A 16,146-nucleotide genomic window follows, 5' to 3' on the forward strand; every position below is an offset into this window, starting at 1 on the left:
CAGAGCTGAATCCACATCTGACACAGGCTATTTCTCTTTTAAAATGGAGCTCCTCAGCAAGGCCCTGGCATATCCCTCTCCTGTCACACTCTGAGCAGAATCCACATCTGACACAGGCTATTTCTCTTTTAAAATGGAGCTCCTCAGCAAGGCCCTGGCATATCCCTCTCCTGTCACACTCTGAGCAGAATCCACATCTGACACAGGCTATTTCTCTTTTAAAATGGAGCTCCTCAGCAAGGCCCTGTCATATCCCTCTCCTGTCACACTCTGAGCAGATTCCACATCTGACACAGGCTATTTATCTTTTACAATGGAGCTCCTCAGCAAGGCCCTGTCATATCCCTCTCCTGTCACACTCTGAGGAGAATCCTTTTTCCAGAAACATATGGTTTGCCCCTCCTTATTGCTGATTGGGCCATTGCTGTTGCTACCAGAGAGGGGAAAGAGAGTCCACACATACTATCCTATCTTCTGGCTAAACTCTGAATTGTTGACAGGAGAAGGGAGGAGGGCCCAGATACCCAGCTACATACAGTAAGAGCAACAGGTACTTTTTTGAACTAAAAATACATACTTGAATAGATTAGATTTTTTTTTATTATAGTTTATTGCCACTCTAACTCTAACAAAAAATGTGTTGTCAGCCTCTAGCTGCCCCCTCTTGTCTGAACGAGGTATATGAAACCCAAAGATGGCCAAACAATGACCAATCCTTTGTCATATAAGTGAGTATGTGTATTTCAGATGTGTATTTAGCTGTTTTCCTGGTAATGTATATGTATGTATGTCTCCATCAGATATACAGTATATCTCTTAGATTGTAAGCTCCAAGGAGCAGGGCCCTCCTAACCCTCTTGTATTGAACTGTATTGTTGCTGTTTTGTCTCCCGTTATATTGTAAAGCGCTGAGCAAACTGTTGGCGCTATATAAATCTTGTATAATAATAATACTGTAAAACCAATGTGTTATGCTAGTTGCTGATGTCTATCCAACTTGAAATACTGGTTTTGGTTGCCCTCAGCAAGTAGAGGGAAGGTATAACCTAAGGATTCCCAAATATCATCCATGTTCTTATATGGAAACAAGGCAATGAGTTGCTGCATAAGTAATAATCTGCCAGTCCAACAGGACACATTTATTGTCATCCTCTTGGTGATCATTATCATGATCTTGCAGAAGATAAACAGTACTGTCTATACCTTCTAATCATGGACACACTTTTGTAATTTTACTTAGATCTTGTCACAGTCAGTTGATTGGACAGATAACATTAAAGTGCATTTAAAGGGTCCCCTGTTGTTTCTAGAGGGAACAGACCAGTTCTCTTATGAACAGGTCACATTACTGGTCACCTCCCTTTAGAGCAGAAGACATTCCACAGGAGATCAATTCTATTACCCTCCTGTTACACATCAGTGCAAATGGCAAGGCTCTGCTATTTACAAGATACCCTGTGGATTCTGAGATGTGACCTGGCCACACTGTATTGGTCCCAGCTGAAAAATAAACCTTGTTTAGACTTTAGGAAAGCAGAATGTTTCACAAGACACGTCTACTCAATTTATTCTTCACTGATTTCTCTTTGCAGTAGGGAATTGCCTTTTTAGTGGATAGTAACGTTTCATTACTGTTGAAAAGGTTACAAATGTGCATTGAAGGCAGCGGCAAAATTAGCAATGAAAACACTTGAATAACTTGGGAATATTAAATCTTGTTATATTTGTGAGCTTGACATTTGTAATGTTTGATAGAAAAATGTTGATGTTTTAGACATTCCCTCATAGAGAATGGCTTTACTACATAATCTATCCTGCAACCTTGCTTCTGATTGACTGAGAGTTGCTACTACTTTCTAAGGAATGACTCCTTCCATTGTAACATATACAGTAGGTGTTAAAGTGTATGTAAACCAAACACACTTTTCTTAGTTTTTTTTACTTGAAGATCCTACCAGTATTCATTAACAACATTAAGGCCTTGTTCACATGGTATGTACTATACTGAATGCCCTTGCAGGCAGTCCTATTGATGTCAATTGGAACACAGCGGCTGTATCCTAATATGACATGCACGTGGGTGTGGGTGCTTGTGGGTGTATTTTTTCCATTCTCACACTGTCTGCATTTGGGGACACACACCCACATGCACCTTTACCCACATAGATGTTACATTAGGACACAGTGACCATGTTCCTGCAACCACTGTGTCCCAAATGACATGGATGCATGGATAACTTTGTATTTGCATGCTGGTAAACATGCCACTGCATGGGTGCTTGGTAAAGTATGTACTTTGTGAAAGAGGCCTAAAACATTGTAGACAGAGTCCCACTGTCAGAATACAATATCCCGGAGCAGGGGATTCTGGGGGCAAAGTCTATTCTTGTTTCTTTTTTCAGCCTGCTGACTGAATTAAAAAAAAAGGAAATCTATGGCCAGCTTAAGCATTTGCCTTAAATTAGCAGCAGTGTTGTTAGCCTGCCAGGTGCACTCATTCAGTTGGCCTTTGGGCTGCGATCAGACCATTAAGCTGTTGTTGGCTGAATAAGGGTCACAGAAGTGCACTCCTGTGACCTACATGAGTGACCTGCAGAAGAAGTAGGAGAAAAAACATTGGCCCTACTTTTACTTCAAGAAAATTGCAAACAGTACTGCATGATGATAAACATACTGAAAGATAGATTGTGTTTATATACACTGCTTAAAAAATTTAAAGGAACACTTTTATCGGAGTATAGCATCAAGTCATTTAAACTTGTGGGATATTGATCTGGTCAGTTAAGTAGTAGAGGGGGTTGTTAATCAGTTTTAGCTGCTTTGGTGTTAATGAAATTAACAACAGGTGCACTAGATGGGTAACAATGAGACAATCCCCAAAACAGGAATGGTTTTACAGATGGAGGCCACTGACGTTTTTTCTTCTACTCAACTCTTCTGACTGTTTTTGACTAGTTTTGCATTTGCAAGGGTCAGTGTCACTGATGGTAGCATGAGGCGATACCTGGACCCTACAGAAGTTGCACAGGCAGTCCAACTCCTCCAGGATGACACATCAATACATGCCATTGCCAGAAGGTTTACTATGTTTCCCAGCACAGTCTCAAGAGAATGGAGGAGATTCCAGGAGACAAGCAGTTACTACAGGGGAGCTGGACAGGGCTGTAGAAGGTCCTTAACCCATCAGCAGGACTGGTATCTGCTCCTTTGTGCATGCAAGGAGAAACAGGATGAGCACTGCCAGAGCCCTACAAAATTACCTCCAGCAGACCACTGGTGTGAATGTCTCTGACCAAACAATCAGAAACAGACTTTATGAGGGAGGCCTGAGGGCCAGACATCCCCTATTGGGCCCTGTGCTCATTGCCTGGTACCATAGAGCTCGATTGGCATTTGCCATTGAACACCAGAATTGGCAGGTCCGCCACTGGTGCCCTGTGCTTTTCACAGATGAGAACAGGTTCACCCTGAGCACATGTGACAGATGGGAAAGGGTCTGGAGAAGCCATGGAGAACATTATGCTACCTGTAACATCGTTCAGCATGACTGTTTTGGTGGTGGGTTAGTGATGGTTTAGGTCTAGGGAGGCATATTCATGGAGGGATGCACAGACCTCTCCAGTATAGATAATGGCACCCTGACTGCCATTAGGTATTGGGATGAAATCCTTGGACCCACTGTCAGACACTATGCTGGTGCAGTGGGTTCTGTGTTCCTCCTGGTGCACGACAATGACTGGCCTCATGTGGCGAGAATATGCAGGCAGTTCCTGGAGGATGAAGGAATTCATACCATTGAATTGCCCCCACGCTAACCTGACCTAAATCCAATAGAACACCTCTGAGATATTATGTTTCGGTCCATCCGATGCAGCAGGGTTGCACCTCAGACTGTCCAGGAGCTCAGTGAAGCTCTGGTCCAGATCTGGGAGGAAAGACCCCAGGACACCATCGGTCATCTCATTCGGAGCATGCCCTGACATTGTCAGGTATACATGCAAGCACGTGGAGGCTATGCAAACTATTGAGTACCATTTTGAGTTGCTGCTACGAAATTTCAGCAAAATGGACTAGCCTGCTGCATAATTTTTTCACTTTGATTTTCAGAGTGTCTTTAAATTCAGTCCTCTGTAAGTTGATAATTTTCATTTCCATCAAATGATGGGGCATCCTTACATTCCTAACACATTACCCAGTCCATGTCAGTATAGATATCCAGCATGATGTTTTTTCAAAGTGTTCCTTTAATTAATTTGAGCAGTGTACATATAGCAAAAGCCTTGCTATTTCTACTGTTCACACCAGCACTGACCGTCATTTATATCATCTTCTGCTTGAAGGTTAGTCTGCTTAGTACTTTTGAGTTCATTTAACATTCCACCATTTCCTTCAGCCCTGATGAAGGGGGATTGTGTGGCCCATGAAATGCATTGGCTGTCCTTTTCCGTGCTTGTTGTAACCAGTTGAACAATATAGACTTTTGGATTCCTTAGAATTTTTCATTTGGTGCTCTCTTTGACCTACACTTTAATACGACTTGGTGCATGGTTACCTGGGATCTGGTACAGTGCTATTATAACAGAGCCTACAATCTGTCTTGGGAGATCAGGGACAACGCTTGAAAAAAAGAAAAGAATTGCACATATAACAGATCCCCCCTATCCCCCCAAATAAATAACATTAACAACACTTTAATAAGCAGTTCAGAGAAACTGAAAGTTGTGCCTCTATATATAACGCACATTAGAAGTTTAATACATACCACTTGCTATGTAATATTTTTAAAGCTTCAGGTAGAGGTAAATTGTTGTTATTATAAAGTAGCTATTTTGATATTGGTGGCTTGAAAGAATCTATTTCTGCTAGAAAAGCCTCCTATAATTTTAAATGCTCTGTGACAATGATTATTAAATTACATTTCACATACAGGCTTTGGAAAAAATACTTGTGGTGTCCAGGAATCCAGCAAAGAGGGGCACACTGTAATTTCTACGCTTGGCAAGATTAAAGAACATTATGTGATTATTGTTGATTGCATGATCCAGGTTTCTAAATTTTATCTTTCAAATAACTGTGGGAAATGTGTTTGTTCTGTTTTGACATAGGTGAGTTATGATGGCCAATTTGCAGCACTAGGTGATTTTTCTTTTGCCAGATGTTAAGTGTAAAGCTTGGTGCAAAAGGAAGAAGGGAATGAAATAATATCCCCTGCAGTAACTAAGCATTCGCATATATATCTGCTGAAAATTAAACAATGTAATGGAGGACAGATATGTAATTGTTAAACGTGAAAAAAGTAGGCAGTAGCACGGTGGTAGAGATACGTGTTTGCAACAAAATCCTGTTTTGCTTTGTGAAGGAGTCCTATTTCCCCCTTGTTAGTACCTAAATCAGTCAGACACTAAATCTGACCACATGTTGCAATCTGATTGTACAATTTCTATATTCCATAAAAGTCTGCAAATGGCAAATATAATGTGCCAAGTGCAGTAAATGATTGAATGCCATCTAGGACCTCACAACACATGGTGGTGCATAGTCTTTGTATTGAGATGCTCTGTGCTGTGAAAATGAGTGCAGATGCATTTATGATGCACTGACAATTAGTTCACACCAGATACAGTCCAGTGTGTTTTTAATTTGGATCAAAAACACATGCACAGTTTTTGCCATGTGTTCCAATAGCTCTATTTCACACCAGCATTCCATTGCAGTCAACAAAAGTAGAACCTGCTGCATTTTTTCTCTATGGAACGCATCTGAAACATGGCAAAATGCATAAAAAAGCACCAGAATATATAAAAACGCATTAAAAACGCACCAGAAAACACAAGACCTGAACTGAAATGAAGAAAAAAGAGGGGAACAAATGCACTGGAATGCATCAAAAAAATGTACCAGAATTCATGAAAAATGCACATGCAGAAGCGCATCCGGGACACAGAAATGGTGGTGTGAATGGCCCTGAAACATTATTTTTTTATATTCCTTCACACAACAGGTGAAAGAACCAAAGACAACATTGCCCTGTTCCCCTCATGTTTCCATGTTGAGCAGCACAGTGGCTAAGTGGTCAGCACTTTTGTCTAGCAGCACTAGGGTTGTCGGTTCAGTCCCAATCATGGCAATAGCTGCCTGAAGTTTGCATGTCCTCCCTGTGCCTGCGTGGGTTTCCTCCAGGTAATCTGGTTTCCTCCCACATTCCAAAGACATGCTGGTAGGTTAGAAGGCTTTTGTTTAAAATTGTCCCTAGTATGTGTATGGGAGTTAGGCACCTTAGATTGTAAGCTCCTTGAGGGCTGGGATTGGTGTGTAAATTGATGGCGCTATATAAGTACATGAAATAAATAAATGTTCCTAGTAACGTATTTGAATTGTGTTATTCAAATAATGATCACGTTAATAAATGAATGTGTCCATTCACTATTATAAAACAAATCTGTGCTATATTAATTTATTATCTTGAATGGTAGTATGTAAATTCAGTTAAAATGTAATAGCAAAATACAAAGCCTTGTACGTATCTTCTGTGCAGTACAGTTTGTTCCCTTAGTTCTCATTGCACACCTAGGGCAGGGCAGTCCAAATAACTGACTGCGCTTAATGGTGGCCTGGCGACACCAGAGTGTTCTGTCTCCTAGATTGACGAGCCCTCTGCTGCCGATTTACAGTTCCATGGCAGCCACTCTGGAGCCGAAGCACATCTGGAGTAGAGTAAACTCAGGGATGTAGGGGCCAGTCTTGGCTGTAGTCTTAAATGAGAGCAGCTGATGAAAGCCAACACTACCTCACAGAGTCCTTTTCAATCCTTTGGCCCATTTGCTAATGTAAACATATAGATGGCAGAAACATGCCATGACCTTTTGCTACAATGTTGACACTATACCTATCACTCCAAGGGCAGAGTCAAAAGAACATTAGTAATTAATTTTATCTGATCACATCTCGTGTTCCATGTTAACTGTCATTTCTATTCACATGCAGCATCCATTATTCCTGGATTGCACATTGCTGGCCAATGTCTTGCAGCAAAGTGTAAAATTATTAGACAGTAAAAACGTCACTTTTATACCATAAGAAAAATTATCTTCACTATTATCAAGCACATTATGACTAATAATCCTCCTTTACAAACGCCATTAATTCTCTTCTATGCCATTAAAGGTTTAGTCATAAGTACCATCTTGCAATCCAGTTTTATGAATTTAATTTTAATGTTATTTATATTAAAAGATTTATTTGTATGGACTAAAGGAAAACCAGCAGGATCTTCTTACTAGTAATAAAATAATATGTGGTATACTTAATGTGTAGCAAATTCAAAAAAATTAATTTACTATTATAACAGAAACAAAATACAGTCACAATGGAATAGTGTAAACATTATACTTTATTAAATGAAATAGATCAAGTTTTTTTTTTGTACAGTAAATGCATCATAATAGTTTTTTATAATTCTAATTTGCTACAAAAAAGTACCAAATGCCAAGCTTTCCCATCAGGTTTTTTTGCCATCGCTGTTCCATTGGTGGGATTTCCTCTCACTTCCTGTCCTGCACACACAAAAGTAAGTGAAAAAAAAGGAAATCTATCCAAAATGAGAAAAATCCCCTCTGGCCAGAGGACTGATAAAAAAACCAACAGATTTCCCCATCCACACACTCAAGGTGCATGGAGGAATCCTCCCCTCTGTGCTACTGTATTCTGACAGTGGGTATTCCTCTGCTGTCAAGGTACACTGATCAGTGCTACAGCATCTAATTTAAATTCACCAACATTCCCATCATTTGGCAGAACCCGATCTTTTTATTGACTTCTCTCGAGCAGGTAAGACTATAGGTGGATCAAAATTCAGCCCGTCCTTGACGAGCCAAACGATTTTCAATCCATCTATGGCCACCTTTAGACTTGTTACTGAAACAATTGGGAAGGGAAGATGTCCCCTACTATTCCTTTTCCAGTGGCAACTCAAATTTTGAGCTTTTTCATCACTTACAGTCTTGGTGACAATGATCACCAGGACCATCACCCCAGTTTCCTTCAGTAGAGGGTTAGGTGCAGTGTGGTGTGGCGGCAGAAAATACACATAGTCCCAGATTGCAGTAAACAATGCATTGCAGAACTTTTAAAACAGTAAAACAGCCTGGTGGGGAGGCAATCCCAACCGGGAAACTTACAACAGCTTTAGCAGAGAGTCAGTGTGTGTGTAGGCCAGAGCTGGAGACAGCGCCTAATCAGGAGGGCGAAATGCAGCCTAGCTGGAACAAGCCAAAGGGGAGCTTTCTGAGATGTAGATGAAGGTTCAAAGCTTTCCCTACTCCCCCAGAACATCTCCCTACCGCTAGTGCTGTCCCTGACATATGGGTGCACTGTCCCTACACTAGGCACTTCGCAAATGCTTGCCAAAACTCAGGGTCAGGGATTTAAAAAGACTCCGCATGACCCAAGATGACCGTCAGGGTCACCTGGATCCAGCGTAGCCAACGCTGCCCCAGGAGAATGAGGAAATCAAAGAGGAGCCCAGTTTCTCTTGACTTCCTTCTCCAGCTACATTGCTGTTCCAGAAGAGCACCACCTGCAGTGGAGAATGTAGACTGTGCCTGCCTACAATCAGCTCACCACTTGAATAAATGCCCATCATTTTGGGTAGAAGCCAATTCAGTCTTTGGTGGTATGTTGGTTGGCTGCAGACCCAGCTCTACTAGACTGACTCTTCCTTGGCTGGAAGCAGCTGAAAAGTTGCTGCACCATCACTGTCAATATGTAGACATTACCAGTAGTTACTGGTAAAGCCCTATTTGGCTGAAGCAAATGGTGGAGAATAGGATGGCACATACAAACAGCTGATGCTAATTTTACTTCCACTGGTATGCCTTCTTGACAGTTAAATGATTTTAAATCTTCCATCTATCTTTAAGTACATATAGTTAATACACATGCATATTGGGGAGAATTTATATGGTTGTTCAAGAGACGTGAAAAAAATACAGCCTTTGAACTATGGCATTTTACATCTGTTTGGATATTTAAAGTGTTACCCACAACAACCCCACAATAAACCCACAACAGTAAAATCAGTCTGTATATGCAGTAAAACATGCCTGTTATACTCACTGTGGAACCAAAGGGGTTAATCCTCCTTGTGTAAAAAGGATGTTTGATCCTGTCTTCTCTGATCCTCTCCTTGTGCTACTGTCCCCAAAATAACTCCTGATAGAACAGAGGATTGAAGACAAGCTGCACATGCTCAGTTTGGTGTGTATTGCTAGAGAGTTTTCTTTTCATATGAGAATGCATGTAAGCATCACAGGGCTAATCAGCACTGTCCAGACAGAGGTCAGGGGTCCTACATCTGCATATGGGAGAATGAAATCTCCTCCTACAAGCTTTAACATGTGCTCTGCTGGACACTAATAGAAGTCACAGGACTGCTCTAACTGCTGATGAGAAAAGGTATTTAGCAGTTTATATTTACTAAAATAATTGCATTTCCATGTTCTCTGTACTGTGGGAGACCAGATAGAGTGAATGCAGGGTTCTGGGTTTAGTAACACTTTAAGTGGGTAACTGCACCACATAGAGAAGTGGCAGAAAACCTAAAATGCAGCAAACATATAAGGAGTAAGTCTACAAAAGCCTTCTCAGCAGATGATCTGTTTTGATAATTTCTGCCTTATATACATCATTGTCATAGTAAAACGCTTCAATACAATTCATTTTAAAGATTTCTATAGATTTAGAGCTCTTTTTGAGCATTCACAGTGCATGTAATGACCATTGGGTGGCCTAGGAGCTCACACAGCACAGCTTGTTGGACTGAATATTGCTCAGTATAATGGTTGCAGTTAAATTAACAACATGCTGCTAAAAGAGGACAATTGGGCATTGTACACAACATGTTTTATCTGTAATTGATTGCACTTACCTGCAGTTTGCTGCCAGTAAATTTCCTGGCCATATATATAAACATTGTAAAATTATTGGCAAAAAAGTTACAGTACTTTTGCAATTAGTGCAAACTCTGGTGCTCATTGGGACATGTAGTTGTTTAGTTTTAAATTTTACTCAAACGGGTCTTTGTTCTCCCTACGGGCTGAAATCAACAGCATAACAGCACAAATTTATGAGAAGTGATATCTGACTGCTTTGCAAATAACATTCCCACATACAAGATTCTTGCTGCACATTTTAACTTGCCTTGAATTTAACTGTCTGTTTGCCACTGGAATCCAATATATTTAAAAAAAACGTTTAGTACTCAGAACAACATTGTATTTGGTTTAGAAGCAACAAATGATATTTCAGTTCTGCATGGTTTCTAGCAAGTTAAATCATATATCCCTTTTATCTCCGGTAATGCGAGATCACCAGGATTTTCAACACTACCAACTGCCAAAGCCCAATGGCAGTATCAAGTGGATATTGTAAAATGTCGGGTTAACAAACAATTAGGAAGTCTAGCTGCACGAGAGTGACACCATTGTTCATTTCTAATAGCAAGGGGCAGAGACTCAAATTACTACAGGAAAATCCTGTAATCTCTGTCTCTGAGAGAACCTGGAAACTGAAAAGTGATTCCACACAGCAGTGCTCTGTTGAAATTGACCTTCAAAGTGAATCCACCCTGTGGAGTATGCTTTGATTAGAAGCCTAGGCTATTGTTAGAGATTAAAGTGGTTGAAACCCCTCACATATATACCCAGTGATGTGACTTGCCTCATATGATACACAGAGATGAAAAAAAATCCTCCTACATAAGTTGTACCTGTTTATCTGTACCATCTGTCCTGTAGATCATTTAATAAACACACAGATCAGCTCCAGCAACAGGGACAGGATCTAAAGTTACACACTCTGAGGAGAGCGCTGAGATCTGATTGGAGGAAAAGGAACACCCCCCTTCACACAGCACACAGGAACCATGCAGATCTAAGGATATGAATCACAGGCCGTGTACTGGAGCTCCCTCTCCATTACCTTTTAACACTCAGTGTTGGGAAAAGCTGTCAGAAATGACTCATGCAGATAGCAGAGGAATGAGGCAGCAGAGAGGAATCACTATCAGGGCTTTGGATAGAGACAAATAAACAACATAGAAAGCTACATTTTGTTCATATTTTATGTCTGAGGTTTACAACCACTTTAAAATGGAGCTCCACCCAAAAGGGGAAGTTCCATTTTAAGGCTTTGTCCCCCATTCCCCATTAAGGATTGGCATTGGGGAGCAGGGGTACCCGAATTTAACAGGTACCTGCTCCCACTTCTACTGCGATCATCTAGGCAATTGGGAGTTGTCATCCCCCCTCCCCAAAGTCTTCTGGGACACATGACAGGTCCCAGAAGACTGTGGGACCGTTCACAAGGTGCAGCGATACTTGCGTATGCGCAATGGACACCTGGCTGTGCAGCCGCAATCTGCCACAGGCAGGTGCCCACACTGATGATGCTGGCTGGTCAACCCAGCCGGTGTGAGGACATTGCTGGATCAAGGACAGGTGAATGCCCATTTTTTAAAAGCCAGCAACTACAGTTTTTGTACTTATGACTTCTGCCAGGTGAATGATGGGACTTAGTTTCAGGAACTGTAAAATCTGGGACTAGGATCCAAAGAGGCTTGACAGGAAGAGAGATAGTGATCTGAATGTTAAAACAGCTATGTGCAAGATCCACAAGGTGCATACACTTTAAAGGGTAACTCCACCTTTGTGGGAAGAAAATTAACAAATAAAAAAAAAATAATATAGCATATACAATTGTGACTCAAGTAATATTGTAATTGATTGTTATTAAAGATGACCTTTCCTTTTCTGTAAAATGCAATGCAATATGGCTTCCTAGAGGATTTCTGTACACAGATGCTGTACAGAACGCCCCCCCCCCCCCAAAATGTAATTTCCTGCTTTAGTGATTGGCTTACCGATTTACCCAGAAGTCTGCACTAAGATACAATTCCTGCATGCTGCATTTATGGTGCATTTTTAAAACACGCACCACAAAATGCACCTCCTCATTGAAATGAAGGAAATGCATCAAAACACACCGCAGTTTTCACCAGTAACATACCTCCTATATTAGAGTGCCTCCACTCTGGATGAAGGAGCACAGGTGGCACAGCAGACAAGGAGAATTGTCAGTCGGGGGGGGGGGGGGGAGAGGTTAGTGTTAGATGTACTAGCAGATTTAAATACACTAAACAAATTGAAGCCAAACTTCAGCTCACACATAATAACCAGTTACAGCAACAGTTTTTTTTTATCAGTTCTACAGTACATTACACCCTCAAACTAAACTCAAAATGTACCACAAACAGACACTTTAGGTGCACTTATTATTTATTGTTATAAAGATTTCAGTGTTAATTATTGCATAGTTCATTAAAATGTGCACCACACACAGTCTTGTTTGACTCATATAGAGACTAATGCCACATAAAGTGTTACTAAACCAAGGACCCTGTATCCACTATATCTGATCTCCCACAGTACACACAACATGGAAATGCAATTATTTTAGTAAATATAAACTGCTAAATACCTTTTCTCATCAGCAGTGTAGAGCAGTCTTATGACTCCTATCTGTGTTCATCAGAGCACATGTTAAAGTTTGTAGGAGGAGTTTTCTTTCTGCTCTAGGAGGATGCAGAACCCCTGACCTTTGTCTGGAGAGTGCTGATTGGCCCTGTGCTGATCACATACACTCTCTCAAGAAAAAAAAAACCCTGTCTAGCAATACACACCAAACTGATCACCTGCAGAGTGTCTCCACACAATATGTCTTATCAAGAGATAAGAGGGGAGCACTGGAAGAAGGGGAGGATCAGAGAAGTCAGGATCAAACAAGGTTTTTACACAATGCAGATCATTAACCCCTCAGGTTCCACAGTGAGTATAATAAGCATGCTTTACTGAATATACAGACTGATTTTACTGTTTTGGGTTTAGTAACACTTTAATAATACTATTTACCTTTATATGATATCATACCAAACCTTGTCAAAAGGTATAGTGCAGCAAGATGTTTAAACGTAATCTATTGGCTTAAATATGCTCATTATACCTTTACATTTTTATAGTGATCTGAAATGACTGTCCAGTTGTAAAATCTAACATATATTTTGTAAAAAAAAAGCCCCAACATACTGGGTGGTTTCCATAGCTCACAGAGGCATCTGTTTCCAATATGTTTAGCAAATCAGTATTACCTTCCTCAGAGGACAGAAAATGTTAAGTGGTCAGTTCTGAAACAACATATATATCAATATACATCCAAAATAAGACATGTATGCAAACAATATGGCACAAAGATTAGAAGGAATTACTTACAATGTAGCTAAATACTGTGTATCTAAAAAGGGATAGCCCAGCTAACAAGCCACCACCACTCTACATACATCCAGAATTAATTCCTTGGTATCAGCTATGCAAAATGTACCATCTACCCAGGGGTCCATTTGGACGAACATTATTATTATTATTATACAGGATTGATATAGCGCAAACGGTTTGCTCAGCGCTTTACATTATAGTGGGAGACAATACAGTAACAATACAGTTCAATACAAGAGGGAATTGAGGGCCCTGCTCCTTGGAGCTTACAATCTAGGAGGGAGGGGTGAATGGTACAATAGGTAATAACTGTGGGAGATGGAGCGGTTGGAAGAGTAGAGGATTCCAGTATTAGCAGAGGGCGGGATAGGCTTCCCTGAAGAGATAGGTTTTAAGTGATTGCCTAAAAGTAATTAGAATAGGCGATAGTCTGATAGATTGGGGTAGAGAGTTCCAGAGGATGGGTGACGTCCTGGAAAAGTCTTGGAGACGAGCATGGGTGGAGGAGATAAGAGAGCTAGAGAGTAGGAGGTCTTGCGAGGAGCGGAGAGTACGGTTTGGGTGATATTTAGAGATAAGATTGGTTATGTAAGTTGGGGCAGTGTTGTGGATGGCTTTATATGTCATTGTTAGTGTTTTGAATTTTATCCGTTGGGCAACTGGGAGCCAGTGGAGTGATTGGCAGAGAGGGGTGGCAGATACAGAACGGTTAGTAAGGTGGATGATACTGGCAGCGGCATTCATGATAGACTGGAGTGGGGATAGCCTGCGATGAGGTAGGCCAATGAGGAGGGAGTTACAATAGTCGAGGCGTGATATGACAAGGGAGTAGCTTAGTGGTTTCTGGGCTTAGGAACGGTCGTATCTTGGAGATGTTGCGGAGGTGTAGTCTACATGATTTTGTCAGCGATTGGATCTGGGGCTGGAAGGAAAGATGAGAGTCTAGAATTACACCTAGTACCCAGGCATGAGGGGATGGACTGATGATTGTGTTACCGATATTTATGGTGAAGTCAGTGGAGGTGGCACGGGCAGGGGGGAATACTAAGAGCTCAATTTTGGAAAGGTTGAGTTTGAGGAAGTGGACTGACATCCAAGCCGATATGTCACTTAGTAGGCTAGTAATGCGAGTGGAGACTGAAGGGGTGAGGTGAGGGGTAGACAGATCAATTTGCATGTCATTAGCATAGAGATGGTACTTGAAGCCGTGAGAGTTTATCAAGTGACCAAGGGAGGAGGTGTAGATGGAGAAGAGAAGGGGTCCAAGGACAGAACCTTGAGGGATGCTTGCAGAGAGAAGAGAGAGTGAAGAGGAGGTGGCAGCATTATAGGTAACACTGAAGGAGCCCTGCAAAAGATAGGAGGAGAACCAGGAGAGAGCGGAGTCTCTGAGGCCAAGAGAGTGTAGTTTTTTGAGGAGGAGGTGATGGTTAACCGCGTCAAAAGCCACGGAGAGGTCGAGAAGTAGGAGTATTGAATAGTGGCCGTTGGTTTTAGCAGTTATTAGATCATTAGAGAGTTTTAGTAGGGCAGTTTCAGTGGAATGTAGAGAGCGAAAGCCAGACTGTAAAGGGTCGAGAAGGTTGTTGTCGGTGAGGTGGGAGCTCAGACGATTGTAGACTAAGCGTTCTAGCAGTTTAGAGGTAAATGGCAGCAGGGAGATGGGTCTTAGGTTGTTCAGGTTGGTGGGGTCCAGGGAGGGTTTTTTAAGTATGGGAGTGATGTGCGCGTGCTTTAAAGGGGAGGGGAAGGCACCTGTAGAGAGAGAAAGATTGAAGATGTGAGTGAGGGAGCATAGGATGGAGGAGGAGGGTGACCGAAGGAGACCGAACATGTCTAGTCTATTATTCTATTGTTCCCAAGAAGCTGTGCAAGAGTAAAAGGAGAGAGACTGACCATCTGTATCCATCTCTCAATTTTGATGGACAAATATTTCATATGTAACAACTGACACATTTAATTTATATAATAAATTGTAAATTAAGTTTAACTGCTAACTATATTAGAAAAAGGTTATCCTTTTTATTTCCTGTAAGGTAAATACCATCTCTGTATCATTAAAATTTTTCTTCTGTATGAAATGCTGAATAATATTAAAGTGATTCTAAAGTTTTTTTTCTCAATAAAAAATAACAAACATGTCTATACTTACCTGCTGTGTGCAGTGGTTTTGCACAGAGCAGCCTGAATCCTCTTCTTCTTGGGTCCCCCGCAGGCTTTCCTGGCCCCTCCTTCCTGTCGAGTACACCCACAGCAAGCAGCTGTCCATGGGGGTACCCACTGCTCCATGTGTCCATTCACACATGGAGCAGTGGCTCGGCCCAGCCCCACCCCCTCTCTATTCTCATTGGCTCACTGGCTGTGATTGACAGCAGGGGGAACCACTGGCTGCCACTTCTGTCTCAGCCAATGAGAAGAGGGAGTCCCAGGATAGCCGAGACTCCAGCATACATCACTGGATCCAGAGGGGGCTTAGATGAGTATTGGGGGGGCTGCGGGGGATGTTGCACAGAGAAGGTTTTTTACCTTCATGCATAGAATGCATGAAGGTAAAAAACCTTGAGCCTTTAGAACCACTTTAAGGGTTGGAATTAGCCTGTATTTATGCCCAACAAGCACAATTTGCATCAGCACTTTACAGTAAAATTAACATCACATTATTAATGGCTTATTAGCTTAAAGTGGACTTTTCCACATTCTCCCTAAATTTCAGATCTGCATGCGTCCCTGTGTGCTGATGTGAAATCACCTTACACTTTTTTTTCCCTTACTTTGCTTTACTTATTTTTTTCTCTTTTTCTCTCCCACTCCCTGGTTTTCC

The sequence above is a fragment of the Staurois parvus genome, unplaced genomic scaffold (assembly GCF_062004578.1).
Source record: "Staurois parvus isolate SC_StPar_1 unplaced genomic scaffold, SC_StPar_1.0 ptg000205l, whole genome shotgun sequence".
NCBI classification, from domain to species: domain Eukaryota; kingdom Metazoa; phylum Chordata; class Amphibia; order Anura; family Ranidae; genus Staurois; species Staurois parvus.